This window comes from Meleagris gallopavo, chromosome Z, assembly GCF_905368555.1.
Source record: "Meleagris gallopavo chromosome Z, MGAL_WU_HG_1.1, whole genome shotgun sequence".
Lineage (NCBI taxonomy): Eukaryota > Metazoa > Chordata > Aves > Galliformes > Phasianidae > Meleagris > Meleagris gallopavo.
This window is the reverse complement of record NC_139435.1, coordinates 13,361,390-13,376,896: the sequence shown is the minus strand read 5'-3', so window position 1 is coordinate 13,376,896 and position 15,507 is coordinate 13,361,390.

The window sequence follows — 15,507 nt, the reverse complement described above, 5'->3', positions numbered from 1 at the left end:
GGGTAGTAGTCTCAGAAGTCCTAAAAATTTCTTCAAAATCAGTTTAAAATGGAAATTAACATTACTATCAGTTTGTTTATGTATGAGTAATGGGCACTTAAGCTTTTTAAGCTGTCATTACAGTTGCGTTGGTAGAAGGCTGTGAGCAACTATTTATTTCATCTGACAGCATTTATACTGAAAAGCATAATGAAATAAAATGTGTTTTAGATTGCTGAAGAGCCAGGGTGCATTTGTCCATCCTGTGTCCAGATTCCCACAGCAACGGGCATACAGCAGCCACAGTGGAGGGGCCCATTGGAATGAGGATGTTGAAAGGATATTTATCTGGCCAAGCAAGCAATATTTGCTTAACCTTATCTGTATTTTTTTTTTTTTTTTTTGCTGGTGTACATAAATATCATATCTAGGTGCACACAAGCATCTGCTGTCTGTTTATATGCAATGGCACTCAAGCTAAGGTTTTAGCTGCTTTTCCCCTTGGAGTAAGATAGAAGAAAAAAAAAAAAAAAAAGAAGAAATACAGAAAAGAAATAGAAAACTGGTCTCTGTTAAAGCAGATTCAGGCAGCTATTAACCAGCACAGCAGTTTCTTCACCTTTCTTGAAGGTGATGAAACCAAGGCCACTGCCTGCCAGCCCTGCCTTTGAAGCAGGACAGGATCATCATCAGGCTGTGCCAGCCAGCTCTTATTTCTGGGTGCTGAAGGGGAGATCTGAGGCTGCAGGTCTTGAGGAGAGCATCCTTCTGCCGTGTGCCTGCAGGCACAGCACTGATCACAGAATCACAGAATCACAGAATCACAGAATGGCCAGAGAAGGGACCTCAAGGACTATGAATCTCCAACCACCTGCCACAGGCAAGGCCACCAACCTCTACATTCAGTACTAGACCAGGCTGCCCAGAGCCCCATCTGGCCTTGAACACCTCCAGGGACGGGACATCCACAACCTCTCTGGGCAGCCTGTTCCAGCACCTCACCACTCTCTCTGTAAAGAACTTCCCCTGACATCCAACCTAAATCTTCCCTCCCTCAACTTCAAACCATTTCCCCTTGTCCTGCTGTTATCTACCCTTTCAAACAGTTGATTCCCCTCCTGTTTGTAGGCTCCCTTCAGGTATTGAAAGGCTGCAATGAGGTCATCCCGCAGCCTTCTTTTCTCCAAGCTGAACAAGCCCGGCTCCCTCAGCCTGTCTTCATAAGGGAGGTGCTCCAGTCCCCTGACCATCTTTGTGGCTCTCCTCTGGACCCTCTCCAACAGCTCTCTGTCTTTCTTATACTGGGGGCTCCAGACCTGGACACAGTACTGCAGATGGGGCCTCACAAGACAGAGTAGAGGGGGACAATCACCTCCCTGTCCCTGCCACCCGTCTTCTGATGGAGCCCAGGATACCATCTGTTTTTTGAGCTGCAAGGGCACGTTTGGCTCATGTTAAACTTTTCATCCCTCAAGACCCTCAGGTCCTTCTCTGCAGGGCTGCTCTCAAGGACTGCTCCTTCCAGTCTATATGGATGCCTGGGATTCCTCCGGCCCAAGTGCAAAACTTTGCACTTTGTTGTGTTGAATCTCACTACGTTCACCCAGGCCCACCTTTCAAACCTGTCAAGGTCCCTCTGAATGGCATCCCTTCCTTCCACTGTGTCAACCACACACTCAGCTTGGTGTCATCAGCAAACTTGCTGAGGGTGCACTCGGTTCCGTCATCAATGTAATTGATAAAGATGTTAAAGAGCACCGGTCCCAAGACAGACCCCTGGGGGATGCTGCTCGTTACCGGCCTCCACCTGCACATAAAGCCATTGATCACCACCCTCTGTCTGCGGCCTTTCAACCAATTTCTTATCCATTGAGTGGTCCACCCATCAAATCCACATCCCTCCAATTTGGAGATAAGGATGTGGTGAGGGACCATGTTGAAGGCCTTGCTCAAGTCCAGGTTAATGACATCGCTCGCCTTTCCCTTGTCCACCAATGTCGTCACTCCATCATAGATGGCCACCAGATTGGTTAAGCATGACCTTCCCCTAGTGAAGCCTGCGTCCATCATATTGAGACTGTAACCATGGAACGTAACCTTTTCAAATTATCAAACAGGGTAATTTTTAATGAAGATTATTTTTTCTTCATTACCTTTAATTACTCTTTAAATCATGGTGAGAGCTGCTATGAGCCATGGCTTTGGTTTGGCTAGCTGATCATGGCCTCCTCCATCATAAACATCTTTTGACAAGCTCTGCAATATGGCTTACCTGCTCTAGTTTCTGCAAAAGGAACATGAAAAGAAGTTTTTTGCTCTGTTATACAAGTAGAGGTATGCTCATATATGCCTGTATATGTTCATATACAGAAAAAAAGTCTTAAACCATTCTTTAAAACTCTTTTCAGAAAAAAGAAAAATGTTATACAACCCAAACAGCTGGAACCCAAGAGGAAGGGAAATTGCTCAGGCTGTTTAAAATCCTAAATCTCAATTATGGTCTCTTTTAAAACAGGCCCATTGAATATGTGAGTGTTCGTTGTAATAAATTGATATAATTTATTATGTTGTCATATGCTGTCAGATTACCTTGTGGGAAAGATACCAGAATCTTAAAAGCAATCATAATCTGGTTATCAGTTACAAACTCTATTGATTTACTTTTTAAATGAGAGTGTAACTGAGAAGGTACAATATTTGCTTTTAAAAGACTACAGTATTACTGACTTGTGTGGGTTGAGACTAAAAGAGGCATCCAACAGAAAGCCTGCGGATCCGACTGAGGAATCAAGCAGTAAATGATTCCTGCTTGTGCTGAGGCACAGACAAACAGCCTGGTGTGCTGTTTGTGATGGCTGTTTGTGCTCTGGGATCACACATGAGGCAGGGACTAATAGTGTTTTACTGCTGTTTAGGGAAATTTTAAATGGAACCATTGTGTTCCTTTACTGGTTACAGTCTCATTGGGGAATTTTGTTCTTGAGAAATGTGTCTGCTAGAGAGCAAGGAAAGAAGCAGAAGCCTCTCACAAATGGACTTTGCCTGTCAATTGGGCTAACATGTGCTTGTGCTACATGGTGCAGGCACAGGAGGCTACTTCATGAGCCAGGAACCTCCGCTTTAACTCTGCAGGCTTATGCTAAGGCATTTTTTTCAAGTCACATAGGCCACAGAAAAAATTTTGGAAAAGAACATGTACACCATTTAGAGAAATCTGCAAATCTATCACACTGCTCAGAGGCAGCCAAAGGAAATCCAAAAGGATATATGTATGTATAATCACTAAGTCTCAGCTATGTTTCTAGCTTTTGGGAAGAGGTGTACCATGGCTGAAAACCAATCTCAGAAACATCTAGTGAAGACATTTTACAGTGCTTTTCAATTTCTGTATGGTAAGAAAAGAACTAAAAGTGGAAAGTCCAGGATTCAGGATATAAGAAATCTGACAATTAGCTGCTTCAAAGTTGTAGGTAGCAGTGAGGCCTGCCCAATGTTTTTTTCTGAGGAAGTCACACAATATTTCCAGTGCTCCCCTGAAATTCAGTGCTCCTTAGTGAACCCTTGATTATTCACATAAATTTTACTTTTTTTTTCTTTTTTTTTTAAGTGAGCATGTGGTATCTGGGGCCACCTGCAGAAGGAGATTTTTCTGCTGTCATTTACTGTGATCTTTCTCTTTCAGCTGGAGAGGATATAGGACAGGCTCCTTTTAGCCTCTCATCCTCTCCTCTTGGGACCAATTGTGCTTTTGTGAATTTGCTGGAAGAAATAGGTGTTTGGCACACCTTAGGTCTGTTTGGGAGCCTTGAGAAGGAGAAAGTGTCCATCAGTCACCAGTTGGTTCTGCTGTCCAACCATGAGCTCTAAAATTTCCATACAAACCCCATGGCTGTCTCTGGGTTTCCTAAGACCCTTTCAGGCTTCTGAGATGTTGGATTTAGTCTTTATCTGCAACCACTCACTCCCAGACAGGCACTGGTTGGTAACACGGGGTGGTTTTGATTGAAAAGCCTGCCCCCAGCTCCTCCAAGGGATGCACAGTTTGCAAACCCACTGATAGCTTGTTTCACTTCTGAATTAATTAGTTTTACTAGAACAGATGCAAAGCAGTGTTGAAATGGTCTTTTATTATCCCACAGGATGCCTGTTTCTTGGTGCGCTATTAAACATGCACTAAAAAACCCAGAACGATCACATCATTGTACTGAGGAAGTCTGTATTTATGAACAAGTTACAGGGTACAATATTAAGGTGGGAACTTTTCTCTAACAATCACAGGCTGCCTGCTTTAATTAAAATAACAAAACTGAATAAAGTCATGCAACTTAAGAAAAGCTTGCCAGAAGCAAACAAGTGCACATAAAGTGTAATGGCTAATAAAAAGATAGACTGCTGACAAATAACAAAACTTCTAGCACTTAGATCTTATACATTTCTGTAAGGAAGGAATATCAAAGCCAAAAACAGTTAGGGTGCTTTTATTATTTCAGGCCTAAAATGTGTAATTCAGGGAGAGCATAACTTACAGAGATTTATTTGCAACCTTGTATTACAAAGCATATGCAAATAATAGGTAAGCATATTTTATTTTATTTTATTTTATTTTATTTTATTTTATTTTATTTTATTTTATTTTATTTTATTTTCCTCATGTCTGGTTCTTCTTTTGCAGTGGTTTCATACAACAAAAACCTTATTCTCTTCAGTATATTTGCACACATAGGAAAGAGTTTCAGATTTTTGCTTTTCATAATGACCAAGCGTGCAAGGGATCTCCAGAGGCCACCTGGCTCAGCCACCCTGCTCAGGCAGCAAGGCAGAACCTCTGGTTGTCCCTTCCAACATGCTGTGACTTCAGAAGGACCTGAAGACCTTTGCTGTTCATTTCAGAGGCAGCCATGCAGTACTTCCTTAAGTTTTAAAGAGGATCACCTCCGCCTTTTAAAAATCTCATACCTCACGTAGGGAGGCAACATGCACTTAGCAACAGGCAAAAGCATATGAATAGGAATTTGTATCCCAAATTAAAGAAGATATACGAGTCTGCTGATTAAGTACATTAAGTACACAGTTAATTCCATGAACTTGATGTTACTGTACGTGTGAATGAAGTTCTTTTGTAACTCAAAAAGAAAGTAGATGCTGTTTTGATGTTACAGGGCCTTGTGTCTCTGAGGGCTTTTTCTTTGATGCAGAAATTTGTACTTTATTATGTTTGGTTAAAACAGGGAAATAGAAGAACATGCCTAATTTGGTACTGTTTGCTCTCAAAGGCAGAATCATAGAATCATAGAATCGTCATAGAATCATAGAATGGCCTGGGTTGAAAAGGACCACAAAGATGATCTAGTTTCAACCCCCTGCTGTGTGCAGGGTCGCCAAGCACCAGACCAGGCTGCCCAGAGTCACATCCAGCCTGGCCTTGAGTGCCTCCAGGGATGGGGCATCCACAACCTCCTTGGGCAACGTGTTCCAGTGTGTCACCACCCTCTGTGTGAAAAACTTCCTTTTCATATCTAACCTAAACCTCCCCTGTCTCAGTTTAAGATCAATTCCCCTTGTCCTATCACTATCCACCCATGTAAACAGTTGTTCCCCCTCCTGTTTATAAGCTCCCTTCAAGTACTGGAAGGCCACAATAAGGTCTCCCTGGATCCTTCTCTTCTCCAAGCTAAACAATCCCAGTTCCCTCAACCTTTCTTCATAGGAGAGGAGCTCCAGCCCTCTGATCATCTTAGTGGCCCTCCTCTGGACTCGTTCCAAAAGCTCTGTTCTTTCTTGTGCTTAGGGCCCCAGGCCTGGACGCAGTACTGCAGATGGGGCCTCACAAGAGCTGAATAGAGGGGGACAATCACCTCCCTCTCCCTGCTGGCCGCTGCTTTTTTAATGTAGCCCAGAAACACAGTTGGCCTTCTGGGCTGCAAGCACACACTGCTGGCTCATGTCCAGCTTCTCATTCACCAGGACCCCCAAGTCCTTCTCCACAGGGTTGCTCTCTTGTCCCAGTTTGTATAAATACCTGAGATTGCCCCGGCCCAAAGATAAGCTGTATTTATTTATTTGGGGTTTTTTTTGTAGTTGCTGTCAGTGAGACCTGAGATATAGCAGCATTGTCAACAGGAGTTTATAGCTGGAGTCAGGTAAATTCTAAATGTTTTGTTGATTCACTGTTTAACTAAATCCAGGCTTTTACCACTGAAAGCATTTCCCACTTTATGAAGGAAAAATATACACATACAAACTCAGCAGTTTTACATTCTTTTTAAATTAAGGATCAGCTGCTAATGATGAGAATTTCAGTAGCTAATAATAAAATATGTAAGTGGCAGCTCTCCTAGGGAAGCTTTACAAAAAATCACAGCATCATGGGACCATCTAGGATGAAAAAGATCTTCAAGATCATCAAATCCAACTATCAACCTGATCTACTGACATGTCTCTTGAACTCCTCTAGGGATGGCAACTTCACCACTTCCCTAGGCAGCCTGTTCATCTGGAATGAAAATTCTACCAAGTATGCTAAAACACATAACTGAAGTGTAACTAAACTACTCCACTGCTTGGCACTTCAAATTCAGGACAAAAATATGAGGAATGGTGAAGTCCTAGTGAAAAGACAATGCTTTGCAGGAAGATTTCACTGGTATATTTCCCAAAGGATGAAATGCAAAATGAAATGAAATGGAATGGAATGGAACGGAATAAAATAAAATAAAATAAAATAAAATAAAATAAAATAAAATAAAATAAAATAAAATAATGATAATGATAGATGGCAACTCTTTAATATAGAGTTAGGCAAGTGGAGGGAAAAAAAACAAGTGATCTGAGAGCAGTTGCAGGAGGCAAAACAGCTACTGCTCTGGAACTGAAATTCAGCAGGTTGGCTTTGGAGTGCAACCACTTAGGCAGAGTGATTTGACAGATGAGAAGATGAAATCTTACTGGGTGATAGTAAGCGTGTGGCAATTTGATAGTGGCACTGTGGTTAGCCAGGCTGGAATAAAACTCGGATTAAAAAAGCTCTGGGAAGACCTGGTAGCAGACTCTTACCAGGTACCATAATGGATCTACAGGAAAGCTGGAGAGGGGCTTTTTATCAGGGAATATAATGATAGAACAAGTTGTAGTGGTTTAAAACTAAAGGAAGGGAAAATTAGGTTAGATATTAGGAAGAAATTCTTTACTCAGAGAATGGTGAGGTACTAAAACAGGCTGCTAAGAGAAGCTGTGGATTTCTTATTCTTGGAGGTATTCAAGTCCAAGCTGGATGAAGCCCTGGGCAATCTAATCTAATCAATGGGTTTCAACCCTGTCCATGGCAGTAGTTGGAACTAGATAGTTTTTCAGTTCTCTTCCTACTCAAACCACTTTGTCATTCATTGATGCTATCAGGAGCAGCAGCATGAGCTTGATGCCATTAACCTGGCTCTAGAGTCTTCCATGTGCCTACATCACCTAGTTTTGAGCCTCTCACTACAGGAAAGACATCAAGGCCTGGAGTGTGTTCAGAGAAGGGCAACAAAGTAGGTGTACGGTCTGGAGCATAAGTCTTAAGAGGAGCAGCTGAGGGAGCTGGGATTCTTTAGTCTGGACAAGAGGAGGTTCAGGAGTGACCTTATCATGCTCTATAACTACCTGAAGGGAGGTTGTGGAGAGGTCGGGGTCACCCTCTTCTCCCGAATAAACAGCAATAAGACTGGAGGGAATGGCGTTAAGTTGCACCATGGGACATTCAGATTGGATGTTAGGAAATACTTCCTCTCCAAGAGAGTGGTCAGGCACTGGAACAGGCTGCACAGGTAGGTGGTGAAGTCATCGACCCTGGAGGTGTTCAAGTAATGTTTAGATGTTGTACTGAGGGACATGGTTTAGTGAGAAATACTGGTTATAGGTGGATGGTTGGACTGAATGATCTTAAAGGTTTTTCCCAATCTCGGTAATTCTATGATTTTGTGATTCTGTCATCCCTCCAATTTCAAAGCTTAATCCCTGTGTAAAGTGGGGAACAGCCTGTACACCTTTGCTCCATCCTTGCTGTCTCCTGACCAATATTTTTGGGCTATATTAAACACCACTGTGTTTTCAGCAGTGGAATGAAAGTTGGTATTTTAGAGGGTTTTATGGCTTTCTAGTAAGTGTAAAGTAGGGATGAGGGATAGATGTTGGCTCAAGGGGGTGTTTACTTCTTTTTTGTAACCACAGGTGTTAGCTTTGCACCTAAGAAGTGGCTCAGAGTCTTTCAATAAATACCAGCTTTCACTTGCTGAAACTCAGCTTTCAAAGCAAATTTCACCTTAACTACACCATTTCTTTTCCCCCAGGAAAACAGTGCTATCCGTTACACTTGTGCTTGCCAAGCCTCAGTAGTTTTACAGTTGTTATTTAGAAACATGGTTTGCCAACACGATAACCATCATATATGCATGTCCCTTTATTTCAAAGAGGAAATAACTTTCAAATGACAAATTAAGTTTGTCAAATTGTGGCAACTACTGTAACTGTGAATCATGACTGTAAATATTTTTTGCTGTGCCATTACTCTATTTTCCATGAGAATCCCCGTTAAGCCAGCCCAGGAACAGTAGGCACCGTGGTCCCATGGTTGTAAGTTGAGGCAAAGCCTCCATAATGCACCAACAACATGCATGTACCCCTGGCACCTGAACAGAGATGTCTGCATCATTTTATTGATTTCCATTTCTCTGACATTATTTGGTCTGGTGTCCGGCTTGGTGTTGGTGGGTGTTGGGTCAGGGAGCTCGTCCTCACAACACAGAGACAGCCATAGGGATGCAGTGTGGCATGGGTCGCTGTTGGCTTTGTTGCCAGGGAAATAAGAACATATCCTGCTCTTCCACCAGACATTGCTATCAGAGAGACAAACAAAATCTGTGCTCAGGATATTTAAAATATTTCTTTAATTTAACCAAAGTGATAAGGAAGCTACCCAACGTATATCTGTAGCAGCTTTCCTGGGGAAAAGTACTGCATTTTTTTCTTCTGAAGGTGATGGCTGGAAGTGCAGGATTACAACACTTTGTGTGATGGAGGAGAATAATTAGCTGCAATCTGGATGTAGAGCATAGGAGCATCATAAACTGTCTGGAGGTTATTAAACTTGCAGAGCAGTGCCTTCTGTTCACCCGAGTGTTGATGGAGTTTTAAGGGAAAAAAAAATAAAAATTGCTACAAAAAGGTTTACTGTAAAAGTGAAGATTGGTCTTGAGAAGTTAGTTTTTCCTTGGTGTTTGAACAGACCCAGTGCCAGCAGCACAAGGCAATGGTCATCCTCTCTTCTGAGTTTTTCCTACTCTGAAAGAAATCGAGTACAAACAGATAGCTGCTCTTCTATAACTGGGCTTTGCAATGCACAGCATGTGTTTCACTTAAAAAAAAAAAAAAAAAAAAGATAAACTTTCACGCATTTTATCCTTTGTAAAATGTATGCAAGTTGCAAATTAACTCGATCTCTAGGCATTCCACATAACTTTTGAGATAAGCACCTCAAACTTCTCAAGCTTTGCCAGACAAAGCATCAGCAGTGATATATATTCCCCCTAATAAACATTTTAGAGACCTCATCTTGCATGCCCACCATTTATCTTTCTAAGATATTTTGCCTTCAGAATTCAGGAAACAGACATGGTGTTTGGGCACCTTTCTTTGGGCAAAAAAAGTAGTATCAAAGAACACACAACATTCCCAACCATTCCTCCTTTTTGATATGAGGCAGCGCCATCTGCAAGAGCAGCCATGGAGGAAAGCAGCAGAGATGACAAAGAAAACACCGACGCAGCATTGTACATACATGTTTTGACCACATGAATGCTTCTGTGAGGAAAGGTCCTCATTACTATGTCAGCGTAAGAAACACTGAGCTAAATAATTTATTACAGTAGGAAAAAAATCAATGTCTGGCAGCAGGTGAGTTGCAAGGAAAGGAAAAGCACGGAGCAGCGAGGCACTTCTGGTCTGGGTAGGCTGCCATGCGCCTGCCTAGCCATGGCACAGTGTTTTGTGGGTGCTGTGCTGCAAGTGAATTGAAAGGAGAATTTAAAAGACATTACTGTTCTTTCCTTTCTCATTTCCTCTTATCTCTCAGAGACAGAGGCACTTTTAGCAAAGATTCATTGCCTTTTCAAACTTCTACTTTTAAATGCTTTCTTTATGAATTATGTGTACGTGAAGTGCCAGAACTTCCTTCTATATCTAGCAAGACTTCCTTTTTTACAAGCACTGGATGCACAGTAAAAGGATGTTCAGATTATTCCAATGTACTTTTGTGAAGATATTTTTTTCCAAAGGTATTGTTTCTTGGTCAGCAAACCATTTATCCACTGCTGGCAGACACTCAGCTGCTGAAATCCTTTGCTCTCATATTATTCTTAATTATTCCTCTTTATTGTCCTACTGTCCTCTGTGCAGCAGAAAGGAGGCAGCACTTCAGCCCAGTCTCAATTGAACTTCTCTAACTTCCTGAACATGCTCAGAGAGCTTCTCCTAATAAAGGAAACTTCCAGAAGATTTTATAGTGAAAAGCAGTGGAGGAACAAGTCAGAGTGATGACACATCATGTCGCAAATGGAATCCTGTGTGCATGTATGAAAGCGTGTGCGCATGACACATATTGCTCAAAATTTGCTTTGCTTTCTATGAAGGCAGTTTCAAAGCACTGCATTTGCCCTTTGGGATGCCTCTGGTTTAGGAGATTGAGGTTATCTGTGTCCAAACAAGAAAAATTTCAATCTAGGATTCTAAGGTTGTTTTCAGGGAAGAGGAGAAATGCAGTAGATGAATGCATATTCCTGGTTCTCATTTGCAATGGAAAAAGTAGCTCATGCTTTTCCTTTTACTTCCTCAACCCTGTGGCTGTTTAGCCAACATTGTGACTTGCAAAGCTCTTGCTACATTCAAGGAAAGCCAAAGCTGATAGTGAAGTCTGGCTCCCTCACATTCGGAGTCAAACCTCCTATTGACTTCAAAGGGACAAGGATTTTACTCACTGCATCTCCTCCAAGTGCCACTCAAGCTGCTTATCACCCCAAACATTCACAAACTGTCATTTCACTGTCATTTCTCTTTCAGCAATGGAAAACTCTTCCAAAAATGAAGTTCTAAAAATGAGACAGTTTTGCTAGCTTTTTCACTTCATATGGCTGGTGGAATAACAGATCTATACTCCTTTTCAAGTGGCATATGCTTAACATAACAGCAAGGAAACATAGGGCTATCTTCACCCTGTAGCTACTGATGAATATGCTGCATCATTTCAACACAGAAATTTTCAACAAAATACTTATGCTGAGAATCAATATGCACTTTCTCCCATTCATAAAAATGTATTGTATGATCTTGACATACTTATATATAGACTTGCATCAATCTGTTGATGTCTGAGAAGATCATGGAACAGGTCCTCCTGGGAGACACATGTAAATGTAAAGACTCATGCAAGATGAGGAGGTGGTCCAAGACAGCAAGCACGGCTTCATCGAGGGTAGATCGTGACTGACCAGTCTGGTGGTCTTCTACAATCGAGTGACAGCATTGGTGGACAAAGGAAGGGCAATTGATATCATCTACCTGAATTTATGCAAGACCTTTTACATGGTCTAACACCACATCAGTACCTCTAAATTGGAGAAACATACCTTTGAAGGATGGGTTATTCACTGGATAAAGCATTCGTTGGATGGTCACAGACAGAAGATTGTTGTCAATAGCTCTGTGTCCAGGTGGATGCTGGTGTCCCCTAAGGGTCTGTCTTGGGACCAGTGCTCTTCAACATCTTTAGTAACAACCTGGACAGTGAGATTTCATAACTCTTCATAAGTGTCTAAAGCGTGGGAGTCAAGTCAGTCGGGATGGTCTCTTCTGGTGGCATGCATCAGTAGTACAAGGGACAATAGGCACAAACTGGAACACAGAAAGTTCTTTAACTAACAGAAGGAAGAACATCTTTACTGAGTGACAGAGTACTGGAACAATAGAGAGGTTGGGGAGTCTACTTCTCTGCATATATTCCAAGCTGGACATCTACCTGTGCAACCTACTGCAGGAAGTCTGCTTCAGAATGGTGGTTCAACTCAGTGATATCCAGAGGTCCCTTCCAATCCCTACATGTGATCTGTGATCACATGCTCTCTCCTCAAATTTGATGATGACAGGAAGCAGAGTGGTGCAGTTGATATGATGGAAGGAATGGATGCCATCCAGGGGTACTGGGAAAACTTGAACACGGACCAACGATAAACAAATGAGTTTCAACAAGGCAAAGTGAAAGATGCCACACTTGGGCTAGGGCAAACCTTGATGAGAAGGGATTGAGAGAAGAACTCACTGATAGCATCCTCTCCACCTGACTGTGCCTGTGCTGCTGCTGATTGCTGCCCTCATATTTGCTGTGGACAATGCTGAACTCTTCCCAGATCTTTCCAGGTTGGAGCTCCCTTCTGAGCTGTTGATGCTTACATTCCCAGCTCTGTTCCTGCCATCTGAAGTTATTTTGATTTCATCCTAGGGTCGGTGAGCTTCACAAAGCTGTAATTACCATGTGGAAATCACCAAGGATCTCTTACAGGGTGCAAATACAAATCAGTACAAGCCAGGTTAAATTTCTGATTTCTACAGCAGCAGAAATTGGAAATCTATCACTTTGCACACATATATTTCAGAGTATTTCATTAAATTCAGTGTGTAGATTATGGCAGTCAGTGTGGATTTGGGAGCTTGAATTCTTTCCCTTTTTATTATCTTGCCCAAGTGAGCTAACTTCAAAATGAGAAAAAGGAGATAATGCACCTTACATCCTGCTCTATTCAACCCTTCTGAAAACATGTGTTGGGGAAAAACAACAACAACAACAACAACATCCATGGAAATAACACAAAACATTGAGTGCTGCAAAGGGTTACTTTTACCCTTTTACCAGAAAAATAATTATGAGAAGAGCAACTGAGAGATCAGACATCAGAGTTGTACCCTGAGTTCAGGCTAGCAGGTCAAGGAAATGAGCTGTGAAGCACTGGGGCTTTATTTCATTGAGCCTGAAAATGAAGTTCCCTGGTTGATCCTTCACTGAGAGCTGTGCTGCCAGCCATATCCCATGGAGTTTAAAGGGACTTTGAACACAGTGAGTTGCCGGAGTGGTCTTGCTGTAACCTCTTCCTCCAGCCCAATGGTTTATTGCACTTGCAGGTTACCTGAGGAGAAGTCTCCAATGGCTTCTTTAACCTTGATCTTACCAAGCAGCTAAAACATGTGACTTTATGTTGGAAATTGTTTTAATCCTAAGGGGATTGTATATTTATTAGGAATTCCTCATATCTTTTATTCACTCAGCATCATACAGATCATTACATTTGCAAACTTAATTATCTTTATAATCCAGAGCTGCACTGCATTTAATGAAATTGTTTTTAACATTTTTTCACTCTGATAGCAAGTCATGAAGCACACAATTAGGGCTCCATTCCGTGGGCAGAAAATTACTTCGGAAACGGATGCTTGAATTCTAAGCTTTTGATAGAAACACTTCTGGCCTTTTGGAATGGTTCATTAGGTACAGGGCCATCAGGCCATTAAGGTGTTAAGTTTAATTTAATTTTCTACATAGGTCAAGGTGAGGAAGCAATTCATAGCAGAGAGAAGCTAACTGGAGTCCATGGGTATCAGGAAACTGGTGGCAGAATGATAGGAAAGGTGACACCCTCCATTTCATCTTCTCAGAGAATGGAGGAGCTAGGCAGAAGTAACAGAATCACAAAATCATAAGGATTAGAAAGGACCTCAGGAGATCAAAACCTCCTGCTAAACCAGGTTCCCTACAGTAGGTTACACAAGAAAGAATCCAGGCATATTTTGAGTACTTCTAGACAAGGAGAATTCACAGCCTGCCTTGCCAGCTTGTTCTAGTGCTCCATTACTGACAGTAAAGAATTTCTTCCCTGTGTTAGTCTGGAACTTCCTGTGTTCTAATGTGTTCCCATTCCTCCCCATCCTGTCACTGGGCACAACTGAAAAGAGCCTGGTTCCACAGACTTGACTCCTGCCATTTAGATATTTATAACTGTTGATAAGATTCTCCCTCAGTTTTCTCTAGTCCAAGTTGAAGAGTCCCAGATCTCTCAGCCTTTCTTTATAAGAGAGATGTTTGAGGCTTCTGATAATCTTTGTGAATCTCTGCTGGACTCTCCCTATAAGTTTCCTGTCTTTCTTGAGCTGAGTAGCAGCAAACTGGACACAGTACTCTCGAAGGAGCTTCACCAGGGCAGAATAGAGGGGGAGGATCACCTCACCTTGACCCTCTGGCTACACTCTTCTTAATGCAACCCAGGATACCATTGGCCTTCGTGGCCACAAGGACACAATGCTGACTTATGGCCAACCTGTTATTCCGTAGGACATCCAGGTCTTTTTCTGCAGAGCTCCTTTCCAGCAGATTATCCCTTAACCTGTACTGATACATGTAGTTATTCCTCCCCAGGTGTAGGATTCTGCACTTGCCTCTGTTGAACTTCATCACATTCTTCTCTGTCCATTTCTCCAGTCAATCTGGGTCTTACTGAATGGCAGCACAGATCTCTGGTATGTCAGTCACACCTCACTTTTTGTAATATATATATATATATAATTATATAGCTTTGTATAATCAGAAAACTTGCTGAGGGTGCACTCTATCCCTTCATCCAGGTCACTGATTAAACTATTAAATAAGACTAGATCCAGTACTGACACCTGGGGAACAGTTAATTACAGGCCTTCAGTTAGAGTCTGCAGCTTTGATCACAACATTCTGAGCTCTGTCAGTCAGCCAGTTCCCAGTCCACCTCACTGTCCACTCATCTATCTCACACTTCCTGAGCTAACGCACAAGGATGTTATGAGAGCCAGATTCAAAAGCCCTGCTTGTGGCTCACCCGGTCATAGCATCACAGAAGGCTACCAGATTGGTTAAGCATGATTTCCGCTTGGTGAATCCATTCTGACTACTCCTGAAAACCTTCTTTTCTTCCACTTACTTAGAGATGACATCTAGAAAGAGTTGTTTCATCACCTTTACAGGGGTGGAGGTGAGGCTGACTAGCCTGTAGTTTCTCACATCCTTCCTTTCATTTCATCCACTTCAGCCCTCTTTGAAGACTGAAGTGACACTAGTTTTCCTCTCTTTTCAGACATCTCTTCGGTTCTCCATTACCTATCAAAGATGACAGAGAGTGGCTTAGCAAACAGTTCTTCTAGCTCCCTCAGCTCTCATGGGTGTATCCTATCAGAGCCCATGGATTTGTGTGCTTTGAGTTTCTCTAGACAATCTTTAACCAGATCCTCCTCAACCATGATAAAGTCTTCCTTTCCCCAGACTCTCTCTCTCCATCTCTCTTCTCCAGGGTCTTATTTTCAGTCTTTAACAGTAAGACTAGTTGCTCCTCGGGTACATAGCGCTGGAAGACAGAGATGGGGAACAGAATAGGCTCTGTATAATCCATGAAGAGATGGTTTTGGACCTGCTCTGAAAGCTGGACACTC